This window comes from Hippoglossus stenolepis, chromosome 4 (genome assembly GCF_022539355.2).
Source record: "Hippoglossus stenolepis isolate QCI-W04-F060 chromosome 4, HSTE1.2, whole genome shotgun sequence".
In the NCBI taxonomy this organism is placed as follows: Eukaryota; Metazoa; Chordata; class Actinopteri; order Pleuronectiformes; family Pleuronectidae; genus Hippoglossus; species Hippoglossus stenolepis.
This window is the reverse complement of record NC_061486.1, coordinates 28,251,458-28,259,136: the sequence shown is the minus strand read 5'-3', so window position 1 is coordinate 28,259,136 and position 7,679 is coordinate 28,251,458. Positions and strand designations below refer to the sequence as shown.

Sequence of the window (7,679 nt, the reverse complement as noted above, 5' to 3'; positions counted from 1 at the left end):
GTTTCTGCCCACCTAATAGCAATAGCCCGAAGGTTTACGAAAGGAATACTTGGTTGTTGGACCACATGCTGTTTCAACTCTCTACGCAACATATCATCAAGCACATGTTCAACAAACTGATCACGCAACAGGACATCAGAGTTGGGGATACCACCAGGCGTTTTACGTATTGCTAAATCCATTAAGGACTTAAGGGCATGCGAGTAATCACGTAAAAATTCACACTCTCGCTGAGTACGTTGGAAAAACTGTAACTGTGCCGCAACATAGGACTGAGCGCAACTATAGTTTTCTCTTAAAATCCGAAAGATTTTTTCAGGAGTATCTCTGTCGGCACAAGAGTGAAAATTTATCTCTGACTTGGCACCTCCATCTAAATGCTCTGTGATGAACAGCAACTGTTCAGGTACAGGCATATGCCGAACCTCCAGACATCTACGTACCTCTTCAATCCATTGTTCAACTGTTAACAGATCAACTGACATTTTACCAGTGAACTTGGGGCATTTATGCTTTCTAGGTACATAAACCCCAAAAAACATAACACAATAAAAATTTTTTTAAATAAACCAAAACATTTTATATTCAGCCTCCGACCCTGCCAACAACGCCAATTCTGTAGTGGTCAAAAGTTTGGGGTGACAGTTGAATGCCAATTGGGTATTATATCCCGATTGGCATTATATAGCCTGAAGGCAGCCCTATGAAACAGACATGTAGTATTAGGTCACACAATTATTAAACAAGTTTAACAAAATGTTTTAAAACATTAACAGACATAAAACACATCATTATGCCATACCTTCAATTCATTACAATAAAGCAGAGATCCACGCCGTCCTTATTGTCTTGATGACAAGTACTAAAGCAGGAAAAGAGAATTACACTTAATGTCACAGACATAATAGTATAGACTCTGGATAAATGTTCCGGCGCATTACTTACAAGTATCGTTCCCACTAGTTTGTGTGTACACGCTGGCTGGAGATTATTACAGCGTGCATGTATGGCTAGGTCTGTGGACCCCTTCGAGACAAACGTCACCAACGATAACCCACCCCAGCAATAACCTATATGCGAATGAAGCATTCGGAGGTTGTTCGAGCACGTTATGGGCCTGAATAACATGCAGAACTGTCCTTGAAGTGAGAATAGTATTTATCAGCTTCAGGGGTGGGGATTTCATTATGATTGCGGGGAGCATGTTCGATGAGTGTGGGCAAGAGCAGACTGGACCGGCTATCAACTGATTCCACGATGAAATTGCTTGCTCTTCTCCCTGTCACCTCTGACACTCCTGCAGTCTTAAAAAATGGGTGGGGAAGAGTTTTTGGCAATGCCAAATATGTCAAAGAAAGATCTGGTCAGAGACTTATTGCTTTGATCATCCAGCATGGCATAAGCTCTGATTCTCTTGTCAAGGTGACCCTCTGGGTAGATGAGGCAGATGTTGGCACATGTGTCCACCAATCTCAATGATGCATACCTGCTTACATGTGGAGGTGGCAGTGAGTGAAGCCGGCTCTTGCTTCCCGACACGATCAGAGGCAGGCTCTGTGACAGCAGGAATTGCCAATGGTGCAGGACCAGCATGGAGAGCAGCAATGTTGGAGTTGCTGCGACATTCTGCACATTGAATTTCCACTTTACAGTTCTTAGCCTGATCGATAGAAGAAGGGTCCTTGACTCTTTTTTCCACACTTTCGCCTTTGTTCATGTTGACCCAAACAGTTGTTCTTGCTCTGTCATGCTTCCCCAGATATTTGGCTACCTTTGAGGTTGGGGCAGATGATTGCACTGAAGACCTGAAACTAGGGTAATTTATTTTCCTTGCTACATTTCTAACAAAGCTGGCAAAAACAGAGAAAATTACACCAAATGTTCTTCTTAGTCCTGCAGGCCAAACAGGAGTTTGTCCACTATGGGATGGATCCACATGCTGTGTTGAGGTACAGAAGACCTTGTATGTAGCCTTCGTTCTTGGCGGATTCTATCTCAAAAAGAACGTCCCCAAGATCACACAGAAGTTGAGGCTCCTTAGTTGAGATGCTAGGGAAAGGGGTTTTAGCCTATCAAAAAGAGCCTTTTCCAAAGCTTATGGAGAGTCATAACACTCTTCAAGCCTTTCCCACACTTTGTTCTGTCCGGAGGAAGGGTTGTTCATATGCACTGCTCTGAGACGCTTTGCATGTTGTGAGGATTCAATACCCAACCACTTGGTCAACAAGTCAAGCTCTTCGCTAGCCGTTAAGTGTAGACCTTGAAATGCATTTTCAAATGAAGACTTTCCATGCCCAGTAGTTGCCTAGCTTGTCACTGAACCTTGAGAATCCTTCCATGAGCAACTCGCGTCTGGCTAGAAATCTGGTGAGGCCAGACATATTTTAGTTTTCTTGTGTAGGTTGCTGAGGCGTAGAGAATAGTTGGGGTTGATGCGTATCAAGTCCTGGATATGGCTGGGAGACACCATTATTTTTTTCATTGTTGAGAGGCAGTGATATGTAAGGGCTGATACTGGGGTCAGACTTGTCAAGTTCTTGCTTTAGTTGAAAAAAAAGACGACTGGCATCTCTTTAAGCGTTGTATCATCATGCTGAGATAATTTCACTTTTAGGGAAAGTTGGTCTTTTACATACTCACTGGTGCGATCTGCGGGGTGGAATGTCTGAGAAAGGCAACTGCTCAGTCGCCCCTCGTCTATTTCGCTTGCTGTAGCCTCGTATACATTGGCTTCAGCAAGGGCTGCCTCTGCGTCCTGTTGCTGATGTGCCTCCAATGTAGCCCCCATATGTGTTTCTTCTGATTTAAGCTCCGCTTGCTTGAGTCTCATTTGAATTTCCTTTTGAGCATATGTTGCTTTTGCTCATGCTGCCTCGGCTTTAGTCTGTGCATTAACTGTGACCATATTGGCTGATGACTTACTGGAGCCTTTTGATGATTTTGATGTGTGAGAGCAGACCAATTTGGCTTCCTCATCTTGCGGCTGACTCATGTTCTGATTCTGATGTGCTGATGTGTGTATCTACTTGAGATTTGTTGCTGTTGGTGGAACTGCCTTTTAACTGTTCTGCCCTCACTGTTATACCTGCGCACAGTTAAGCAGACAGATAACTCCTCGACAGATGATAGGTGTATTGTCTTCTTTATTGAGATGTTTCCTTCAAAATGTCGACAGAGTAAAAAAAAAAGGAAACAAATAATAAAACATATGTCAGATACTCAGCCGTGGTAAACTATAGTCATTCAAGTTAAACAGCCACCTAGCCACCATGCAGCTATGCACATAAACATTGTTAGTTGTAACCAACTAAAAACACTTATGTGAAAATAGTCACTGAACACCTTTTAACCAATGTAAATACTTACAGGCAACACTTTTCATAAAACAACAAGTAAGATGGATGCAGATTAGGGGTGGGCGATATAGCCTAAAATTAGATCACGATATTTCAAGGAAATTTGCAATAAGAATATTTATGACGATAAAGATACAAAAAATTCGGAACATTTTATCAGTGATTGCAGCTTGCAGGCAGCAGCATTTATTAGTGCAATCAAAATTAAGGCCATTTTCCATCCTTCTTTTCCTTCTTGCAACGTTAGCACCAGATGTCCGATTGACCTGTTAGCAGCCAAGACCTGTGTGACGGCCTTTTCTTGTTCTAAAAGCTGCTGGATCATCTTTTGTCTTTCTGTGACCAGTTCTTGCTGAGGTAGGCCTATGTGCCTGCTGCCACTTCCAGCAGTGAGCAAAGGCAGACACAATCTTTTTTCCAACTCGTACTGTTTTGTCAATCCTGGGTTCCTTCACACTCCTCTCTGAAGAAAGATAGTTAGTCTCTCTCTCAGTCTCTCTCTCCCACACTCATTCATCTTTGTTTCATATTATCGTTGTTGTTTTGGTAACTAGGAGGTTGCCCCAGGGCAACCTGTTTATGGGAGGGGGTGTTATGTCCCAAAACTTGTTCTGTGCCATGTTTTCCAGCCAACCTGGAGCTCCTACTTCCCTTGTTTGCCCTCTTTACCTGGCACCTGGTGACTGGCCTTAAAAAGCTCACTCTCTCTGTGCAGCCAGGATCAGCAGCATTGCTATCAGCCACCACTCTATGCTCTTTGCTGACTTTAATTTACAATAAACTTGTTTTGGCAAAACTCAGTTATTGTTGCTTCCCTTGAGCCGGGTCGTAACAATATGGCACAGCCCTAATGCAGATTCAGTCACAACAAATCCAACTTCTGTGCCTGTCTGCCATAACTAAACATGTGACACTCACTTCCTGTTTCCTGTCCACCTTAAGTCATTCCTATTGGTGGTTTCAACATACAAGAAAGAAACCCAGTGCCACCTGCTGGCTGGGATTAAATACTGCCTGCACAAAGACACAGGGTCTTTCTTTTCATGTAAAAAACACTTTCTTTAACCCGGCACCAGCACCTCACACGTGCACCTCCCCAAACTTAAAGGAGACATATTATTCTTTTCCAGTGTCTTTTCTCTAATGGGTTGTATATGTTGTTTGCATGGTGTGCATGGTTCAGTATCCCATAGTCAGCAGCAGAGGGAGCTCCTTTCTCCCACAGTAAACACTTTTCCGTAAGCTGTGAAAATGCCTCCTCATCAATTTTTCTGATATGTCCGCATCTGGTCGACGTCTGCACGTGGATCATCCACATGAAGCATGCTCAGCAGCTGACCACATGAGGGTGGCATAAGGGCCCCACATCCTCTTGTGGGACCCTTGCTCACAGCCCAGCACCTTGCAGCTCAATTGGCATTAGCCAGAGAACGTCAGATTTGGCAGGTCCGCCACTGGCGCCCCGTTCTCTTCACAGATGAGAGCAGTTCACACTGACCACATGTGACAGGCGTGAAAGAGTCTGGAGACACCGTGGGGAATGTTATGCTGCCTGTAACATCATCCAGCATGATCGGTTAGGCGGTAGGTCAATGATGGTCTGTGGAGGTATATCCTTGGAGAGTCTCATAGACCTCCACGTCAAGATTTTCAACTTGATTAATTCGTTCATCAAGATCTGATGTGTGATTTAAGTGTTCCTTTAATTTTTTTGAGCAGTTGTATGTATAGAGCACATAGCCTTTTATGGTAATTTTGTATACCATACCTACCTATATATTTATGACAGTCTAATATGCATGTATTATGTATACGTTTACTTCAACATCTACTAATGCATGAATACAGTATCCAACCTTGTAGTAGTTACTTACTACTACTTACTACTGTTGTTTAATCAGAGCAGACTTAGTTTTCTTGTGAGGGGGGCAGGAGCTGAGGCAGAAGTTTGGGAGTCTGAGCGGAGGCAGCTGGTACAGCAGTTTACAAAATAAAGAAACTTAAGCATTTTCTTAACATTGGAGCCTGTAAAACTTTTCAATGGTCTAATGGATCCTATGTGGCCTTGTCTTCATTAACCGTTTTCAGACATGACCTCTGGGTAAAATCCAAAGAATTGGCTATGGAGTTGTTGAAATAGGGATATGCATGCTGCTTTCCTGCAAACATGACAAGCAGAAACATGAAGGTATTAATACTGCCAAAGTAGTTTGACTGCTGCATTCTCCCACCTTTTGGTACACTGTATTCGCAAATATCATGGACAGTGAATAAAGCTCTTGGAAAATAGTCATTACTCTGCTAGTTAGGAGTGATATCTCAGGAACATTTCACAGGCTGACACAAATGTTTACAATTTTATATTTCTCACACAAATATATTTATCATGAGTGCTTCATTTCAATATCATGTGCAACACATTCTATATAGTTGTCTGTGGTGCATAGCTGTTATTGTCAAAAGAGACTCCAAGGTTGCTGACATGCTAGGGAGAGAGACAGAGTGGAATTCAAAGGTGTGGCGAAAGGGAGGATTTGAGAGAGATTTGGGACCAATGATGATTATGTTAGATTTTTCTGAATTTGGTTTGAGAAAATTGTTGCATCCAGGATTTTATTTCACAAACAAAAGAGGAAGGAAGGTAGAAGAATGCTCTATGATTCTGTGTAATCCTCACATTGATAATTATGTTCTCCATCAGCCTATGGTGGACATGTACAGTGCCACATATACTGTGCATTTTGAATCATATTTATTAATAAAGACTATTTCTATCTGTCTATTTCTTCAAATGTATTAAGATCAATTGGTGCCAAATTGAAGTCAAATTCATTTGGGAATTGAAGAAACTGTCCCTGATCACCTGTGTTTATTTTACACGACTGTAAACGTCTGTTAATGTGTGCCGACCAGCTGGTTGTATGCTGTTAACATTATTTAATGAATTGAATAAATATTTTAGTTGCATTAACGTAGCCTGTTTAACAAATGTAGAGCGAGAAATATGGAGTCTCCGGCAGGCTGCGCTGTGCCCGCGCACCCCTGCTCGCGACCCGCTACCGTCATGAGCGCGCAGCAGCTACAGCAGCAGCAGTAGTAGAGCCGAGCCCGCGTAACGCACGGTCAGTCAGCAGTGAGCGGTCCGTCCGTGTCTGTGGCGGCTCTGCTGGTGTGGATGGTACTGAGCGGGACGGACCTTTTCACCGAGATATTCAGCAGCAGGATCGCGTGAGTCCCGATGGAGAAACGTGGACGAAGTTAGTGCTGCGCAGAACAACGTGCGGTGTCGACAGTTCCCACAGTCGGTGATGCGTTTTCGTTTTTCCTCCGCAAGACACAGTGGGACAAGGTGGGTGACTTGAGCCATGTAATATGTGCTGTAATAATCTGCTACAGCGGTCGATACGCAGCAGCCGCGGGGCTCCACGCAGTGCTAACCGGGCGGTACAGAAGAGTGTGGTGTGCAGATGAACAGCGGGTTGTGGGGCTCGAGATTCAGCTGCATGGGACAAACAAGATATCGGTCCCCGCTGCAGCCATCCATACCTGATCGCTGTGTAGTTGACATTGCTTTCTCCTTGCATTGTAAACGATATTATTAAATATAATTTGCGGTCTAGTCAGATGTGCATTAATAGGAACGTTTTGCTGAATCCACGCAGGCTAGTATATTCTCTATGTTGGCAGGTGTATCTCTGTTATTCTTTACGCATGAGATACAACAACTTCAGAATGTTCTTCTAAGGAAAGAAGGCCTTCCCTGCGCCTTTATGTGAACACTGAAACCTACAGTGCGGCACATTCACTGCCGGAATGTAATGGAAGTGAATGGAAGAAATCATAATGAGTGTGTTATTTAATAAGCTGGAGGCCTGGTAACAGTGAAAAAAATGCAGAATGTGATGGCAGTGCTAACATGTTAGAGTTAATAGGTGCATGTGTATTGGTGCCGATAGTCGGAAGCAACAACTGGGGCTGGTCTGAAGTGTCCCATGGGCATTCAGTGAATCTCTCTCGCTCTCTCCCTCTGTGTGTGTGTGTGTGTGTGCGTGTGCGTGTGTGCGTGCGTGGGTGTTCATAGGGAGGCTGCATCATGAAGGTTACCAGCAGTCAGTGAAGGGCTGCTCTGTCAGGGTGGAGCTCCATGAACTGTCATTTTATAGGGAGGCTTCTGTAAAAACCATCAGCATGCAGGAGACAGGGTTTGCATTAGACTGAAGAGGACGTTCGTCTGCTTGCTTGGCTGTGTGTACCACAAGCACGAACATGCACATACATCTGCTCTCTCTCTCTCTCTCTCTCTCTCTCTCTCTCTCTCTCTCT

The 7,679-nt window shown here is 43.7% G+C and overlaps 1 protein-coding gene across 5 annotated transcripts in view; it reads left to right on the top strand.

The window, feature by feature from the left end:
- The first annotated feature begins 6,444 nt into the window (after nt 1-6,444).
- fat3a (FAT atypical cadherin 3a) overlaps nt 6,445-7,679 on the top strand; it is a 177,260-nt gene continuing 176,025 nt past the window's right edge. For all 5 annotated transcript variants that reach the window (XM_047339510.1, XM_035153811.2, XM_035153813.2 and 2 more), the window contains exon 1: nt 6,445-6,705. The gene's annotated coding sequence lies outside the window, so the exon portion shown is untranslated. The remainder of the gene's footprint in view (nt 6,706-7,679) is intronic.